The sequence below is a fragment of the Hippopotamus amphibius genome, chromosome 8 (assembly GCF_030028045.1).
Source record: "Hippopotamus amphibius kiboko isolate mHipAmp2 chromosome 8, mHipAmp2.hap2, whole genome shotgun sequence".
In the NCBI taxonomy this organism is placed as follows: Eukaryota; Metazoa; Chordata; class Mammalia; order Artiodactyla; family Hippopotamidae; genus Hippopotamus; species Hippopotamus amphibius.
Window position 1 is genome coordinate 16,683,489 of NC_080193.1, and position 19,767 is coordinate 16,703,255.

A 19,767-nucleotide genomic window follows, 5' to 3' on the forward strand; every position below is an offset into this window, starting at 1 on the left:
GTCATTTTACAGGCAGGCACTTCCTTCAGTGTGGGGTGATTTACTCCAGACCACACACGGAAGAGTAAGATTCCTTGTTGTGAGCAACTCACACAAAGGAAAAAGCCATAAAACACTAAATGCCCGTAGAGACCATAACCTCATTTGTCCTCATTTACTGCTGTAGCATCAGCCCCCTAAGGACAAAGTCTGGTACACAGTATCATCTAAGACTCTTTGTTGAATGAATGAATGAATGAATGAATTCTGAGGGAAGCAGACAAATGGTTCTATCTTTATAAAGTTGTTATAGTTACTGCCATGTAGTCAAGGATGACCAGCCACAAGTGATGAAGCCAGGGATTGGGGTCCAAGCCACAGGCTGCAATGCAAGAGTTGAGCACCTCTGTTCTGATAATTCTTTTTTTTTTTTTTATAAATTTATTTGCTGTGCTGGGTCTTCGTTGCTGCACACGGGCTTTCTCTAGTTGCGGCGAGTGGGGGCTACCCTTCCTTGTGGTGCACGGGCTCCTCATTGCTGTGGCTTCTCTTTCTCTGGTTGCAAAGCACGGGCTCTAGGCGCTTGAGCTTCGGTAGTTGCAGCACATGGGCTCAGTAGTTGTGGCTCACAGGTCTAGAGCACAGGCTCAGTAGTTGTGGTGCACAGCTTTAGTTGCTCCACGGCATGTGGGATCTTCCTGGAGCAGGGATTGAACCCGTGTACCCTGCATTGACAGGCAGATTTTTAATCACTGTGCCACGTAGGAAGTCCCTGATAATTCTTGTATTAATAACTTCAGCCTCATCTTCACTCTGAGGTGCAGATGAATGTATCTGGCTGCCTTCTTGATATTTTCACCTGACGACCTCAAAGACTTGTTAAGCTCACAGTCTATTATAAGACTATATTGTCTCCCTGCTCCATTGCCCCCAAACCTGGTCCTACTCCAGTGTTTCTTATCTTAGTGAACCTCACAATCATCTATCTGGCTGTACAGGCCAGAAATGGAGAAGACAGTCTGAAAACCTCTCCCTTCTTGACATCTCACATCCTAGGTATCTCTCAAATATATGCACTCTTCTCTGTCTTCTCCACCACCGCCCTGGTCTGAGCTCCGATCACCTCTTACCTGGAAGGCAGTAACAGTCACCTGATCCATCTCCCAGCATCCACCCCACCTCCTACACCATTCTCCACACTGCAGCTTGAGCAATCTGTTCCAAATGCAAAGTAAATTATTCACTCCCTGATGAAAACTGGGTGGCTTCTCATTGCCTGCAAAAGAAAAACCAAACTCTCTAAACTGGTCTACGAGACTCTGGATGGTCTGGGCCCTGTCATCCTCTTAAGCTGCCTCATGCAGCACTCACCCTTTACTTTCTGTGTATTCATCCCCCTGAACTTTTTGCTGCCCTGACACAGCAGGCTCCTTCACTCTCATTTCTCTGCTTACAATTCTTGCCCCCTCCTCTTTATCTAGTTGATTCCTACACACCCTTCAGAGTTCTTGACACTTCCATGGGAAAGACTTCCCTAACCTTCCCCCTCCACCCTTTTCCCAACAATGCACAGGATAACAAAGAATTATCCATCCCCCCAGATCAATAGTGCCGGGTTTCAGAAGCCTTTTCCTATGTCTAAGATTTGGAGACTTATTGTTACTGCAGCTTCACAGGTCTTTTCCTCACTTATACGATGAATGATTGAAATCTATTACACATCTTGCTTCTCCACCTCTCAGAATTTCTGTATTTTCCTTAAATCTAGAGCCTTCAAGAAGGCAGCAAAGGAATTATAAGTGGATTGAATAAATGAAGTAACTCCAGGAGGAGCCAGTACATTTTCTATGTGGAAATAAAGAATTGGAGGAAACTGCAGAGTCCAAATTAGTAGAGTTAGTGCCATGTAACTGCTAAGAGTAGAGGTTGCCATAGTTGGTCATGGTCCATTGATCTGTCGAATAAGGTCCATTGCCTGTTTGTGTAAATAAAGTTTTATTGGAACAAAGCTATGCACATTTGTTTATGTATAATCCATGGCTGGTTTTGTACTACAAGGACAGATGTAAATAGAGACAGCAGAGACAGGATGGCCTACAAAGTCCACAATATTTACTCCCTGACATTTTACAGAACAAGTTTGCCGATTCCTGTTAAGAGCATGTGTTTGAGTCCCAGCTCCAACACTTACTGGCTGTGTGACCATGCAAAAGTCATATTACCTCTCTGAGCTTTAATTTTCTCAGCAACCAAATGCAGAGAATAACATGACTTGCTTCATATGGTTGTTTAAGGATTTAATAAGATCAAATGCTTTGCACATTGCCTGGCACATAGGATATACTTAATAAATCACAGCTATTATTAATAAGTTGGTACTATAAATCATGAACAACAATAATAAAACAGAACCTCCTTTTGTGTCTTGGGCAGAAGTAGATTCTTTCCTGGGGCCTGACAGTAAGTTTTCTTCCTTTGTCACAGATGCTCTGGCAGCCCGTAAGGAAACATGTTTATCTTGAAAGCACCTGGCAGAGACGGCATGGATGGGGCTGAGCTGGTGGAAAGACCCCATTTCTCAAACCCGGCTTTCTACATGGAATTATTCAAAGGGAAACCTTATCAAGCAGCCTTCCAGCTTGGTGTCATCCATCTTCTAAAGGTAATTCAATAGCCCTTGGTAGCTGATGATTTATGGGGTGGGTGGCCACAGCGAGGTGGCTCTTTGTTTTACAGCCGGTTTTTATCAATGACCAGCAACCTGCTGGCTGGGGCTGGAAGCAACAGGCTTTTTGTTTGATCCTGTTAACCCAGACCTTGTCTGCAGCTAGTTCCAGGCCAGCAGAGGGCCGCTGGCCACATGGGCAGATGAAGAACTTGGATCATTCTGAGCTGAGAGTGCCAGTTATTACAGTAGGACTATGTCTTACAGAAGTAGAGCTCTATCTCCTACACAAAGCTGCTTTCAGCGGCCCCCACCCCCCTCCCACCAACCTCATCTGGTTGACGCTACCATCCTGGAAGGGAGACATTGTCATCCTTGCTTCACAGATGAGATGCTGGCGCTGGGAGGTGGTTCCTCTTCTCGTGCCTAGGTTAAGAATGCCAAGGCAAGTGCTCCTATCTTAACGGGATGCATGTGTCTCTGGGGCTGTCTCTGTTGTACCTGTCTTGGCTTTTGTCTGATTGCTGCCTTATTCTGAACATGCGAGGATAATCTTCATGAGGGTAGGACCTTGTTCTCTCTTTCATAATCTCATTCCTAGGACCAGGCCTGACATGTAGTAGGTGTTTAGTAAATATGTTTAAAGAATGAATGGTGCCCAGGCCTTTGCATATATTTTATCCTTTTCCTGAAACACTCTTCCCATCCTTTTGCTTAGCTAACCCCTACTTGTCCTCAAGGTCACAATTTAGATGTCAGCTTGTGTCAGTTAGTGTCCAATCAGGAAAATAGAAGCCACAGGAATTAATTTAAGTGAGAGAATTTAACACGGAGTTGGTTAAGCACTTATTGGAAGATGGAAGAGATAAAAAGGGAACATGGAGGCCACAGAAATAGTAACTGCAATGGATTAGTTTTACACTGCTGTGTAACAAATCGCCCCACAACTCAGTAGCTTTAAACAACCATTCGTTATCTCATATTCTCTGGGCTGGGAACCTGGGCTGGGCTTAGCTGGACCTTTTCTGTCAGGGTCTCTCATAACAACAGTAAAGGTGGCAGCCGAGGCTGGGGTCTCATCGGAAGGCTCGACTGAGGAGGGGTCTGATTCTAAGCTCACTCTCGTGGTTGCTGGCAGGATTCAGTTCCCCACGGGCTGTTGGACAGAAGCTCTCAGTTTATCACCATCTATTCGCTGGAGGTCTCCCTCAGTTCCTTGCCATGTGGGCCTCCATAGGGAAGCCCCCAACATGGCAGCTGACTTCATCAGAACGAATGAGCAAGAGAAAACATCCTTGACAGAGGCCACAGTCTTATTATTTAATCTCTGCAGTGACATCCCATCATCTCTGCTGTTTTCTAGTAGAAGCAAGTCAGCAGGTCCATCCTACATGCCAGGGGAGGGGATGGCACAAGGGCACAAATATTGGGAGACAGGGATCATGGGGGGCCATGTCAGAGGCTGCCTCTCATAGGCAGAGGAAACTAATACCTAAAGGGAAGAGGCTGGGTTTAGAATCTAGATGTTCGGAGGAGGGTCCCCACAGGGCTGAGACTGCCTCTGAAGGGGTGGCCCTGGCCAGCTGATATTGGTGAAAGATGGGGCACAAGGAAGCTGTTTCTGGCAGCATGAGAAAAAAACTCCTGGATACAGGAGCTAACTGCTGTTTTTAGAACCAATTGTCACTGCCCAGGGTGGGGGAGAACCACTGACACTGATGGGAATGGGATGCAGACTGGAAGGAGCGATGCCTTCTGCCCTTGTTAAGGGTGAATTGTATCCCCCACCCTGAAATTCACATGGTGAAGTCCTAGCCCCCCGTACCCCAGTATGGGACCTCATTTGGGAATAGCGTCATTGCAGATGTAATTAGTTAAGATGAGGTCATGCTGGAGTAGGTCATACTTAATCCAAAATGACTGGTATCCTTATTAAAAAGGGGAATTTGGACACACAGTCCAGGAGAACATGAAGGCAGAGATCAGAGGTGATGCTTCTACCAGCCAAGGCATATCAACAATTGATGGCAAACCACCAAAATCTAGGGGAGAGGCATGGAACAGACTCTCTCAGCCCTCAGAAGGAACCCACCCTGCTGACACCTTGATCTTGGACTTCCAGCCTCCAGAACTGTGAGAGAATAAACTTGCATTTTCTAAGCCACCCAGTTTGTGGCACTTTGCTACAGAAGTCCTGGAAAGCACATATAGCTTCCTCCAGCCTTACAGTCGCCTCTGACTTACATCTTACAGAACCTGCCAGAGAGGCAGATTGAAAAGTAGGGATGTAGTTGCAGCTCAGCTTCACCACAGAGAGGTTGGAAGGTGGGTGTGAAGCTGGGTGATGAGAGCATAATGGCCAGCACATCCTTCTTTGCGGGGAGCCTTCAGTGACACCACCACAGGGAACAAGGCTGATCTCTTGCCTTCTTGTGTGTCGCCTCGGTTCTTGTACCACCTCTATCACAGCACTTAGTATCCTCTTGTCCTAACTGACTGTGTCTTCCCCTAGTTTATGAACTTCATGAGGGCAGGTGCTCTGTCCCTTTTTCTCCACTGTGACACCTGTGCCAGTACAGAGAGCTATCTGTATTATACACATCTCACTTAATCTTCATAATAGCCCCTCAATGCAGATATTTTTATCCCTGTTTTACCTACAAGAAAACTGGATGTCAGTGAGGTCAAATGACTTGCCCAAGGTCATACAGCTGACACGTGGCAGAGCTGGGGTTGAACCTCTTATCTGTTACCCACCTTCACTTTCTCCCCAAATTTTTAAGAGCTGCCATGTATTGAAGATTTGCAATTTTCCAGGAACAGAGTTAGATGCTATCTGCATATCGTTCTCCATCTCCATATTTATATGAGCTCCATTATCATCTAATCCTCATTTCACAGAGTAAGCAGTGCTGATGGAGAGCTGGAAACCAAACTGAATATTCCAGTTAAATCCAATCCCTCTGTGTAGCTAGACAGCCGAAAACTCAGCCAGTGTTCCTCCACTAAGAGCACATTAATAGATTGTTGATACATCTAATGGTTTGTTTAATTGATGGCTTCTGCCTTTATTAGGGGAGAGTTTAGAGGGGGTTTTATGATTATAAGACCCACATCAATTAGCTTTGGAAACAAGAATGTAAATACAAGATGTTATTCTGTTGCCAAGCAAAATAAGCACCTATACTCATAGCCAATGCTTTAAGAATTTATTCAACAAATATTTGAGCACGTACTACGTGTTTGGCACTGTTCTCACAGCTGTGCAGGATGTAAAAGTATAAGATGCGTTCCTGTCCCCAGGGACCTTGCAGTGTAGTTAAGGAGAGGAGATAAGCACACATGAGATGTTAATTAACAAAACAAGGCCATAGAGGGTAAATAGCAAATTAATGGAATGGACAATAGGAAAATGGTGCTTATGGGAATTCAAAGGAGGGAGTGATCTTGATGATATTAGTGAAAAAATTTGCTGCCACTTAGCATTTATTGCATTCCAGGCAGACGGCTCTTTGTGTGCACTAGCATTTTACTGATGAGAAAGCTGAGGCTTAGAGAAGTTGAATGACTAGCAAAAGGTCGCACAGCCAGTGAGTGATGGAGTGAGAGTTTGGTCCTGGGTTATCTCACCCAGGAATGAGCTCTTGCTGCCATTCTATATTCTGAGAGTGAGTTGTACTCTGTATGTCCACAGAAATCAATGACTGTGTTGGGGGCCGGGGAAGCTCATGTAAATCTTAGAGTTGATGACATTTAAACTGGGTTTTGAAGCATGACTAGGAGTTCAATAGTTGGAAAAAGAGAAAAGACATTCCAGGTAGAAGGAACAGCCTATGAAAACATGTAGGTTTGTTTCTTATTTGTTTCCCTCTGCCTCTAGCTGTGCCCACCACACCCCCCTTTTTTAAGAGATGGCTGATATAAGTCATCCTCACTTTCTCATGCCCCTTCTTTCAGGGAAGAGTGTATAGTTTCATAATATTTCCCCTTTGACTCTGCTGGCAGAGGCTTGATTCTTTTGGAGAGAGGAGCCTCTGAGATTCTGCAGCAGACCCAGATCTCGTCAATTATTTTCAGCATCTAGAAGAGATGGTGGTGGGACATCCTCTCTCCCCACAACACACATAACTATTAAAAATGCTACAAACATTTTGTTGAGTGAAGAATTCTTGGGAGAACTAAAGTGCTTATTGCCAATTTAAAAAAGCCATTCTGAGAGACAACTAAAATAGATGGAAATCAATTGAATTTTCTGCCCTAGGAGATCTTGAGCAATGAAACCCATGTAATTGACCAGTGGTTTTCAGAGGGGGATGAGCACGAGAAGTGCAAAGGTAGTAGGAGGAAGGATGAGGAGCTCCGAGGAACGTGTAGGGGGAGGAAACGATTATTTTACAGAAAGAGATGTGCAGCCCCCTAGATCTGGGTTCCTTCTGAGAGGCCAGGGGAAACGTGTTAGGGATGCCACATGTGATAACCTCTCCGAGCTTCAGTTTTCTCATCTGTGAAATGGGGATCATGACACTGAACCTTTGGGATTCTAGGAGATAAGGTACATGAAGCTCTTCCCATGCTGTCTGGTGCATAATAGGAGCTCAGAAATGTTAGTTATTATTAATAATAGCATTGTGCTAGAGGATGAAGTGCAGAGTTGATACCTTAGGTTGGGTTCCCTAGAGTTCTTATGCATGTGATAGATTGAGCTCTCAGAAGCAAGCGGGAGTGGGGTAGGCAGGAAAGCACAGGAGAAGGAATTAAACAAGGATGTGGTCTCAGTTGGAGACTAGCCACAGCCTGATCCCACAGGGAGCTCTAGGGCATGAACTGTGCTGCAGAATTGATCTACCTTGAGGCAAGTGGGTGAGCTTTTTTTAACTCCAGGTCACTTAGTCTTTGTATTCAGGATGCCTTGGGGGAGGGATGTGCCCAAAGTGGACATTCTGGGTGAAGGGGCTCCTGTTTGAGGGCAATTCTCCACCAGGGCAGATGTGAGCCTAGTAGCCAGTACTCACAGTATCTGGGGGATGGAAGCATTGGGCTAGTAAAAGGTGTCAGGATTGGGTGCACCAATGAAGTCCATTTTGGTGGTCAGGGTGAAGGATGCAGAGCTGAAACTGAACAGTGTGTCAAGCCTGTTTTTATGTAGCATGAGGATGAATCTCTTGACAAAAAGATGCAAGGAAGACCCACAAAAAGATGCCGGGAAGACCCACCCTGATGTAACTCAGGATATTTCCAACTGATTCCTCATAGAGACCTTGGCAACTTCCAGAATTCCAACTTTCCCCTAGAGCCTATCTTATTATGCCACTATTCCAAGACGGGATGCTTGCCCTTCTCATACGTAAATCTTGAAACTCAGCTGATCAGATGATGGTACCTTCAGGGCAGAAACTGTGTCTTGTCTTTCTTAGTATCACTCACAACGCCAAGTGCAGTGTCTTGTATATAGCTGGTACTCAGCAAGTGTAGTTGAGTGAAGAGCATCCCTCCCAAGCATTCTCAGGGATCTCAAGCTTCCGACTTTTGGGGGGGGTGATTAAAGAAAGTGCCTTCAGTTATGAATGTTCAGACTTCTTGCTGTGGCGTTTAAGGTCCTCACCCTCTTGAACTGATCTCCAGGATTAGTTTCAGTGACCCTCTCACCCACCTTCACAAACCTCACTCTATCATCCAATGATTTCCAACCCTTTCTCATTTTCTCATACAATGCTATCCATCATCATTTAACCAGTTGTCCAGGCTAACATCCTAGGAGTAACTTTTTATTCCTCTTCCTCTGACCCCTAACCATCAAATCCACCAGCAAGTCCGGCTTATTCCACTTTCAAAATGTGCCCCAGTCTGGTCACTTTTCATTCTTCCTTTTTCTATCATCCTAGTCTAAGTCTTTTCTCCATCTTTCCCCCAGGTTACAACATCTTCCCCACTGACCTCCTTGCTCTGGATCTTGTTTATCTAAGCAAAGGTGTCTAGCACAGTGCCTGGCACATAATGGGCTCTCAATACATACTTGATGAATGAATGGTTAGGAAATGGCAAGAGGGTCCCTTTTCGACATTAAAAAAAAAATCATGGATTGCCACACTAGCAGTTGATATTTTAATATAACTGGCTTGAGAAGCCATTTGTTGACCAAATGCATCTATGAATTTGATAATGCTTTTGAATAAATAGGTCTACAGACATTTGAAAAGTAGTTGTATTAGGGATGAGGCATTGGCAAATTGGTCCGAAAATTGGCAGATACCTTGCAATACCTCTACAGCCCTCTAGGAGGCGGTGGAGCACCAGTTGCAATCCACTACTCTGGTTAAACCAGGTCTTTGCTATTCCTGCAGCATGACTCACTGTGGGATTCTGTTCCACCCCTTTGCCTTTGTTCTGGCTGTGTCCTCCACTTGGAATGCCCTTTCAAAGCTACCTCAAACTCTAGGTATACAAAGCCCATCCATCTTTAAAGTCTCAGCCCAAATGTCAACTCTTTTGAAGCCTTTCTTGATTTCACCCAAATGAGAAGATTTCTCACCCTCCTTGCTGAGTTCCCATAGAGTTTTATCTGTACTACTTTTATATATATATGTGGGTGCCCGATTTAGAGATTTCACGAACCACTAACATTTGAGAAGGAGGTGGGGTGTTTGACATAGATTTGGCAACTTCTGACTTTGCCAAAAAGGCCTTGAAATACCCAATCTTATCACCACCATCATTTCATAAAAGAAATTTATTTAAACACAGAAAGAGAAATGGGGGAGGAAGGGCATTATTTCAAAATAAGGAATCATTTTAACAAAGAAATAAATTTAGTTCTATGAAAAATTCACACAAGGGTGGTTCTTATTTTACTCTTGTTTCTGAGTCCTAGTAAGGAATTCATCACAGATAAGCCTTCTCCTAGAAAGGGACATTTGGAAACTTTGTCTTCTAATTCTCCGTGTCCCTACCCCATCACCACCTTTCATGGGTGGGGAATGTTTCTGCTTCAGCATCATCTCCCCAACAAAGCCTGGCTCGTGGTGACTGATCTAAGATTATTTGACTGAACATCACAAAGGGCAGAGACCCTGCTCTTTCTCTGGAATACTTTTGGTTCCTGAGTCTTTGACCTCTGTGCCACTGATGGCTAAAGAAAGCCCTGGCAGTAGAATTATCCTTTTCTGGAAGGCAAGGGCAGTGTAGAGCCCCTCAGATTTTTGTCTACTAACTCAGCACCAGAGGTACTCACATAACCTTCAAGGAAGACATTGTCCATCCAATGTAGGAAGAAGATGCTATGATGTTCTTAATCTGTAATATCACAGTAGGTGCTCAATTAATACTTGACAAGTCTCTATGGATCTTGAAATCTATGAGGATGACGCTTTGTCTTGGTCCTGGGAGCTTTCTCTGTTGAACATGAGCCCTGCCATTCTTGGCTTTATATCCCAAAGTACAGGTGTTCCTTTAAGCAATGGCAAGACCTGATGGAGACCAAAGGCAGCTGGGCTCTGGGTCCCTTCCAGTCACGGAACAGAGGGAGGTCTTGTGGCTCACCCTGAGCTGCTTTGAATCGCTGCTCTTTTTAGAGCCCTTGGGCCGAGGACAATCAGCGTCTTCCTGGATCAAGGCACAAACCACTGACACCCCAGGAACTTGGGGCATGGTGCCATTCCAAGGAGGCTGAATGCCTGGTGCCCAGACTCTCTGTCTGTGGAATAATGAATGCTCGTTTGATCATCTGCTGTGTAAATCACTGACGATGGGGAGTTAACCACGCGTAGGAAATGAATCCTTTCTCTGTGTTAATGAGCGCAGTGCTCAGAGCGGCATCTGTTTACCCCTCCACTCTCAAAGCTCTGGCAGTTTGAACAATTAATTGTACCCAGTAAGCTCTTTGTTTCAAAGAATTAGGGGGAAAAGTCTCCGTTCTCCCCAAACACACATACCACTGGGTGGTGGGTAAAGAAGCCTCTACTTAGCTCCTTTTACCCCTTAAAGATAATGTTCTAAGAATCAAATGGTATATACGTGTGTGTGTGTGTGTGTGTGTGACAGAGAGAGATGTTGGGTAGGGAGAGGAAGGATGGAGAAGGGAAGAGAAGAGAAAGGAAGAGAATGAGGAAAAAATAATAATTTTGGCAAAACAGTGTAAAGCAATTATATTCCAATAAAGAGCTTAAAAAATAATTTTGGCTTCTGTTTTTATGAGTACTGTATCATGTATCAGGCGGTGTACCAAGGGCTTCACTTATGGGCTCTTTCATCGACATAATACAATTATAGACAGAGGTATTATTATCCCCGTTTTATAGAGGAGAACACTGAGGTTCAGAGAGGTTAAGTCACTTGCCCAAGGCACCCAGCTAGAAAGTGGCTGGGGAGGGATTCAAGCTCAGGCTGTTCTGACACTAAGGCTCAAGCCTCAGCTGATCTGCTACACTTGTCTTTTCCTTTCAGTGGGAACCTCACTCACCTTCAAGTCCTCATCCTAAGGCCCCTCCCCTGATCCCTCTTGGACAACCTGCAGGCAGAGGCTCTGAGGCTCCACTGCCTGCAGCCATCTCAGCAGTGCCACTTTGCAGAATCGGCACCCTTTACTTCTCTGAGCTTCAGTTTCCTCATTTGTCAGCTGGGAACAGTCATAGTGCCTTCATGTATGATTTCGTAAGGATGAAATGTGATGCTATACAGAGAGAGGGCATAGCCCTGAATCAGTCAGATTCTTATTACTATCCTTTATGGAAGACTTACTATGTGCATTTTGCTAGATATGTTATATACACTAGGCATCGCTAAGTCACACAGCAACCCCAGAAAGTAGATATTAATTAATAAATAATCAATTTATCATTTAGCAAATATTTGCTGAGCACCTACTATGTGCAGGCACGTCTTGGTGCTAGAGCTGAAGTCTAAATGGAAGGTGGACAAGTAATAATTATATAATTAAATGATGATAAGGGTTATAGGGGGGAGTGCGTGGTGCTATAAGGGCCCATAATGAGGGGAGAGGGGCCTGATCTATTTTTGGAGGAGGGGCATATTCAGAGATGTCTTTTTGAAGAAAGTGACATTTCAGCTGAGCCCAGAAGGTTGACTAGGAGGAAGTCGGGTCAAGGAAGAGGATGAGGGGAAAATATTCTGAACAGAGAATGAGGTTGTGCTGTTCTTATTTAACCAGGATCTTTCATATTTTAATCCAAAGGAATGATCTAATATGGGCTACTTTCAGATCTGTGGCAGACTCTTGGCGCTGAGGGAAGGGGGATGTTTGAGGCTGCAGTATATCCTATTCAGATTGCCTGGAATATTTCCATGCAAATGACTAATGATGTCCTCAGTTAATTTTATTCAACGAATATTCTATTCTCACCAGACCCTAGAAAGTCAAATCAGATAACTTTGTGGTTATCTGAGGCTCAGAATTTGCAAAAATATTGCACTTAGGGTTATAGCTGTTATTGACTGGTGGTGTCTGCCTCTCTGTTGGGGAGAGACCTCGTTAGTAGCAAAATGATTAGTGATGTCTGCTTCAGGCATGGAAATAGGGATTGATGGCAGATATGTGAGTAGGGGTCAAAACAGCTGGACACAGTTGGCATCAGAACTCCTCTTAGAGAGAAAACTGTCTTTGTCTTGGAATGTATTTTTATAGGCTCTTTTAGGTATTGAAGATGGGCCCTGAGGAGCATAAGCTGTAAGAACACAGCAAATCAAGGAGAGAACTAAATTGCTCTGCATGATTAATAGGAATTCAAGGTCATGGATGAGCAGGGAAGAGAGAGGGTGAAAGGAGCTTGTAGAGGAGGAGAGGCTGTACCACATGATGGGTAGCTGAACCTCAGAGTGAAGGGCGGACAACATAGGAATAGCGTAATGGCAGAGTGGCCAAAGCTTTCAAGGAGGGGGATACCTCATTTCCAATTTTAAGTAGTTTGTTGACCCAAATGGACAATAAAAGTCTGTTTTACATGTGGAGCCTTGTGTTGATGGCATTCAGGAGGAATGAAGGAATAGGGGCCGTGTCCAGTACGAGATGTAATATAGGGAAACAAGAGAACCTGCGGGATGCTGAACTGATGATCTGTCAACTGAACCAAACTTAGCAAAAATGGGGAACCTAGAGATGGAGAAATACAGCCTCCATCCCCACCCACAAACATCCCTGGACCACTTGGATAGGACGCTAGGTGTGTCGCTGCATATGGGATAAGGGTTAGGGCTAATTTCTTTTGGATTTCAAATAATGGGAGAGTACATATTGATGTGTGTGAGATAAATGCACCTATCTGCTTCCCTGTTCTAGTCTATCCTCCTAATTTTACAGATGGGGAAACTGAGGCCCCTCTAGGAGGAAGGATCCTAATGTAGTTCTCATTTGATGGCTGCCCAATGAGCCTTCTTCTCAGAGACTGTGGTGGGAGACATTAGGCCAGGGTAATGAGGCAGCGCCTGTGTCTGCCATCAGCCTTGGTCTGCAGCACTCAGCTCGATTTTCACAAAATATTACAGACTCTCAGACCCACTTTTATTTTAAAGGGGAAAATAACCAGAACTTAAATGAAGGCTGTTTAGTCGTGTGTGTGTGTGTGTGTGTGTGTGTGTGTGTGTGTGTGTGTGTTGGTGTGTTTGGGCAGGTTATGGATGTAGTTGGGAATCTGGATCTGCCTTGAAGGGAAAAAGAAAGGCAAAGGAAGGGGGTTTTACTTGGCTCCATCTCCTGCTTTGAGCTGCTGCTGTATCCCTCCTCCCAGGATGGGTCCTTTCAGAAGAAAACCCAGAAACTCAGGTCTTGTCCGTAAACAGTGGGTGGTCACTTAGCTACTGGTAATCTACGGGGGAGACAGAAGGGCTGCCTGATGAACTGACTTCTGCATTTGCCTCCCTATGGTGCCGACCATTTCCACTCACAGTCACACCTTCAGATGAAGCATGGATGACATCTTTGCTAAGAGGGAGTAGGCTCTACTATAATACCCATCAGTGCCCTAGAACGTGTTCACTAGTGATAACCTCTCAAAATGTACCACCGTTTTCCAAATATTTGTGTGGAGACATTGCCGTTTGAGCCTCATCATACTTCTATATCAAGAAGAGCAGATGTTGCCCCCATTTTTCAGAGGAGTAAACCGAGTCCCGAGAAATTGTGACTTGGCTGAGGCAACATAAGGAGCAGAACTGAGAATCTAGGTCTCAGCACAACAACTCTCAGGGGCTTAGATGATTAGTTGTTTTACCTCTAAATAAGAGCACACTGAAATTTTAAAAAATTAGATTTCAATTGTACATTTTCATTGTAGAAAAATTAGAAAATTGAGACAAGCCAAAGAAGAAACTAAGCTTTAACCATAATCCCATGATGCAAAGATGATCTCATTCTCAGTTTGAGGTATATCCTCCTTGTCTTCTTTCCTATAAGGATTATGGCTTTTTGAGAAAAACGGAGTAAGAATATGTAGAATTCTGTGATGTGACTGCTTCATTATTTATTTAACAAGCTCTGTGGTAACAAGCATTTATCAAGCTTATTTGCTGAAAAGCGAGAGGCCAGGAGGATGAACTACATGCTAAGGGACAAAGCATGGTTCTTATAATACAGATTAACACACCATTGAGCAAGGTAGGGGCAGACAATCCACCCATTTGTTCAACAACAAGGTTGACTATGTACACTGTTCCAGGCACTGTCCATGGCTTGAGGGATACAGCTGAGATCCGTATGGAAAGGGTCTCTTGAAGCTCATATTGTTGGGTGGAGACAGATAATCAATAAGTACCTGTGTGAGTAGGTGTGCATGTGTGTGTGTCTATAAATGTAAGGAGATGGTGAAGGTGGAATGAAGGACAAGACGGGCAGCAGAGAGATACCGTGTTAAATACCCTCTGAGGAGATGACATTTGAGCAAAGACAGCAAGCAAGCTGTGTGAGCATCTGAGTGAAGACTAGACCAGCAGGAAGTCCAAAGGCAGGGAGTGGGAAGGACCGTGGCATCTGGGACAGACACACTCAAGAGTACTAAGAGCAGGGAGAATGTCAGCAAATGTGATTGAAGTCTAAGGAAGCAGGTTGTGTATGTAGACCCTGGAAAGCCTCAGTGGGGGGTCTGGATGGTGGATGGCAAGTTTCGAGAGGGTCTTCAGCAGATGAGCAACGTGAGCTGATGTCTATTTTGAAAGACTCGCTTTGGCCTCCATGTGGAGACTTGACTCTAGTGAGAGGCAAGAAGAGAAGCCAGAAGGCCAGTCTGCAGGGTGTTTTAATGATCTGGGGGAGAGGTGGTGGTAGCTTGGACCATGTTGGCCGCAGAGGGGCTGTAAGAGGGGTCAGATTTGAGATGTATCTTGAAGGTGCAGTTTTGGGAACTTGCCGAAGACTTTGATCTTGGAGTGAGAGGGGGAGGTGGTCAGGGATGACTGAGCAACTGGGTGAATGGTGATGCTACAAGTGAGGTGGGGAGGACATAGAAGAGAGTTAGAGGTTTGGTCTGAAATGCGTTAAGATTCCTGTTAGAGTCCCGAGTGGAGATCCTAATTACGCAGTGGGATGTACAAGCCTGGAGTGGAGGTGGAAGATGTAAATTACAGAATCATCAGTGCAGAGATGCTCTTGAGCCATGGGACTAGTTGGGGAAATGGCTGTTTGATGAGGGTCAGAGGAGGGGGTAGCTTGAGTTCCAGTAGAGCCGGGGGGGAGGTGGGAAAATGAGGGCTACCTTCTAATTCGCGGTTGTGCCGAAGCCTGGATCTACGCTTTTGATGGTGGCCGGCTGGGTCTTGATAAGAAAGTGGTTCCAAATTCACCTGCAGAGAAAGGTGGAGGTGGGGAGACGAGAGCCTTGAAAAGAAGGTTCTAAGACCCCGGGGAACAAGGCAGAAAGGAAGGCAGGAAATTGAGATAAGAAGGAGGTGAGGCCGGGAAGGAGAATGGGAGAGGGAGAGAGACGGGGCAACATGAGCCGGGGAAGAGGAAGCCCATTCTCTGCAAGTTGGCCACGACTGTAGGTTAATGCCTCACAGCGAGGGAGCTCGTCACGCTGGTTGGCACAGAGGCTGACACCGTCCTTCTGCATCTTATGACAGAGTCAGGCTCCCCTCCCCGTTCCCTCTGTCCATGCCTACATTGTCCATAAGTTGGTGAGGGTTTCAGTGCATCCTGTAAACCCAGACATCTCATCTTGGATAGCTGACTTGCTAAGATAGTATTCCCTCTTTTCTATCTGTGACATTAAAAATGCTTCTGAGAACTCAATGCAAGTTTGTGGGTAAATGCCACGCTCTAGGAACCCCCCGCGTGGTTCATCTCTCCCTTCTCCTCCTCCCCTCCCCACCTTCTTTCTGCCACCCTTTCTGCCCACATACATGCCTCTATCCATCCACCATCCATTTCTCAATTCATTTAGAGAGGCAATAACTCTTATGAAGCCCTTGCTTTTTGGCAGGTGTTGGGCTAGGTGTCAAGGATGTAAAGAAAATAAGAAGCAGTTACTCTCTAAAGGGAGTGGGACGCACAAAAATTGCTGTGATCTGCTCTAGACAGGTAGTGACATCTTAATCTGTAAACCCCCGAGTCAGTCCACCGAATAGCTGCATTGTAATTGCTCCAAGACCTTTTAAAAATACATATTCCTGAACCCACGTCAGAATCGAAATCTCGGGAGTGTAGTTTGAAAAATTCCCCAGGTGATTGCAATGCACAGCCAGACTTGGGAATTCAGCTGGCTGAGGTTCCAGTGGGCTCTGAACCTTAGTTGCCTCAGACAGAAAATGGGAATAATTTTTAAATAACTTCACTTTATAGCATTGTTAGGATTAAATGAGATCATGCTAGAGAAAACTCTCAGCACGGGAATGTTTCCAGGTGGGCCTTCTGGGTTTATCTGTGGAATCTAAGGCCTTCTCGATACTCAAAAAATGAGCGGCACCTGGTTAAAGAGGCAGAGTCCCACCCCCAACCCCCACGCTCACCCCAGATGCTGTGAATCGGAACCTCCCAGGTGATTCCCATGCACAGTAAAGTTGACTGGTAGAAAGGGGACGCGGATAGTCCCACCTGTCACCTCGGCAGTCACACCTGGGAGCAGACCGTCTCTATTAAAGAGCGCTAATGAAACGTAAAAATGATTTCCTCGGTGTAATTGTATGATGCTGCTCTAGAGCTGTAGCTGGGCTGCTCTGTTTTGGGTGATTTAAATGACCGTTATGCAACACAGTGACTTATCTTGGAAAAGCAGGGGCAATAGAAAGGCTGGGGAGGGGGGCAGCACTGACAGAAATCACCTGTCCTTGATGTGGGCCACCCTGATGGTCCTCTCCTCTCTGCCTCCCCCAAGACAGATGGCTCCCCTGTAGATGCTGTGAAGGCCACAGGGTACAGAGCCATACCAGCTTTTTCTCCAGAACTGAAGCTGGTTTCAAGGGAGTCCCTGTATCTTGAACTTGAATGTGCACAAGGATCATCTAGGGATCATGTGAAAATGTAGATTCTGATTCATCAGGTCCAGGGTGGGGCCTGAGTGTATACATTTCTAGCAAGCTCCCAGGTGACGCTGATGCTTCAGGTGCAAGGACCACACAAGGAAGACACCAGTACTACTCCGTGGTTCTCAAAGAATACCAATATTTCCTTCCACCCAAGATGAATTAAATCAGAATTTCTGGAGGTAGAACTTAGGCATCATTCTTTTTCAAAAGCTCCATAGCTTGTAGACAGAGTTGAGAACTATTGATTAGGAAGTACGCTTTCTCTCTGTCACTCCTTTCCTTCATCCTCCCTCTCTCCTTTCCTTCGTTCCTTCTTTCCTGCATTCCTTCCTTCCTCCCTCCTTCCCTTCCTTCCTTCTTTCCTTTCTTCTTCCTCACCCTCCTCCTTTTTTTTTTTTTTTTGAGATATTATCTCGGATGCAGAGCAGACAGTTGAATCGAGAAAGAGCTGCCTGCTCCATTTAAGAGAAGGATCACAGAAAGGCTATTGGCAAGAACGGCGCTATTTTTAAATAGAATCCTCTTGTTGAAAAAGTCTTTCCAGAAGTTTAGCTCGAAATACACCTGCTGCAATTGCATTGCTGCATACTCTCCTTTCTTTTCCCATTCATGGGAGTTCTGACTCTCCTGTTACTCTTGTCTAAAGGGAGGAGCCAATGTAGACATTCCTTGGCGCGATCCACCTCCATCTCCTGTTTCCAAGTTTTGCTGAGCCTGTGCCGTGAGAGTTTGAGGAGGGAGGGAGGGTGCATCTGTAAAAGTTGGGAACTCTGAGAGGCAAGACAAAGAAACCCAATTCAAAGAGAATTAGGCACAAAATTTTATTTATTTATTTATTCATTCATTCATTCATTCATACACCCACACACATACATACATACAGTGGAGACTTTGGTAGTTCCAGCTGGATCCATAGGTTCGCAGTCTCTCTTTTTCTTTCCTCTCCCCCATCTCGGCTCTTCCTCCATGTTAGCTCCATTCTCAAGTAGGCTCTCCCTGGTGATGACAAGAAGGCCACCAGCAGCCCCAGGCTTATATCCTATCCTTTCAGCAAACCCATTAATAAAGGGGGTAGTTATTCTCCCTTACCAGCATTTCCTCCAAAGCCAAAGAATAGAGTCTCTTTGTCTCTGATTGGGCCCTGACTCCATCATTTAGTCAATCAATAAGATCAGGGTAATGTCAACACCTGATTGACCAGTCCTGGGCCATCCCCAGTCTTAGGGCCAAACATTATTATAAACTATATGGTGGAAGGAGAGAGAGGAAGGCACATTCCTAAGAACACACGTCATGGTTCCCCATCAACAGAACACGTGAGCAGTGCACTAGCCAAGCAGATGCAGTTCAGTTTGAGTTAATAACGCTACACTGCTCGGAATGTTTGTTTTTCTTTTCTATCTTGATGACAACTGAGTGATTCCTACACCCTGTCAAACAACTAGCAAATCCATTCATGTTCTTTTGCCAGTTCTGTCGCATTTCTGACACAGTCCCCCACCTCCGTGCCTGGATGCTAAGCTCGTAGTCTAAGATGGCCAGCTACAATATTTCCAACCTTTTATTCTCACCCTCTGACAGAGTGGATTCAAGGAATTCAGACACATTAGCATCCTTCTGCTCTGTACATGGGTAACTGAAAATCCACTAGTTTCGTATGCTGACAGTAGCATGAATTATCTCGTTCTTTCTTGACACGTTCCTTAGCAACTCACTCTTGGAAAAACACCAAAACATCCTTTATCTCAATTATTGGACTGCTAGCTCCTTGAGGTCAGTCACCGTGTCTTCTGTTTCTCAGCTTTTATGCTCGTTAGAACTTAGCACACATTCACTGATGCTTCCTCCAACATTTACAATTGTTTGTTATTATTAATGATGATGAAATATATTACTGTTAGCAGCATCCTTTATCACATTTTTATAGCATTTTGAAGTTTAATAATGCATTCCCTCATTATTTCATGTAATTCTAACACGTCACTTTTGGCAAGTTACTGGTAATGAGAATCACCTTGGGTGTATTTCAAACATACCCATTCCTAGGACCTACTCCAAACCAGCTCTAAGAATGGAATTTGGAAGTCCAAATATTTAGTCCTCTCCCAGGTGATGTTTATGGTTATGCAGACAGGGGAACCACGAGTGTGGTGGCGGTGGATATGGACTTGGAAGTCAGCTTCTGTGGTACCCTGCACACATCTCTACAGATCGCCAGGCCCTAGAGTTGCCCCATCCGTAAAATGGGGCAAATGAGAGTAGGTGGGTATGATATGTGCTCAGTCAGCAGCAGCTGCTACACTGATTTACTTTTCCTTGTGGCAACATAAAATAGTAGCTAAGGGCATAGTGGGGTTCAAGCCCTGTCTCAGTGGCCACTGAGTTGCCACTAAGTCTCAGTTTCCTCATCTGTAAAGTGGGGATGATGGTGGACACATCTATCTCATGGGACTGTTTTCAGTGTTAAACTCGTTAATAATGGAAAGCAGCACAGTGTATCCTCCGTCAGTGTTGGATGTGGCAACCTTCACAGCCATTTTATAGAGGAGGATACTGGCAGCTGCTACGAGGAGAAATAAGGCTTCAAACTCTGCCTTCTATGCCTAAACTCTGGGCTCTTCCCTCTTTACAAAGCTAACTCTTTGTAAAGAGGGAAGAGC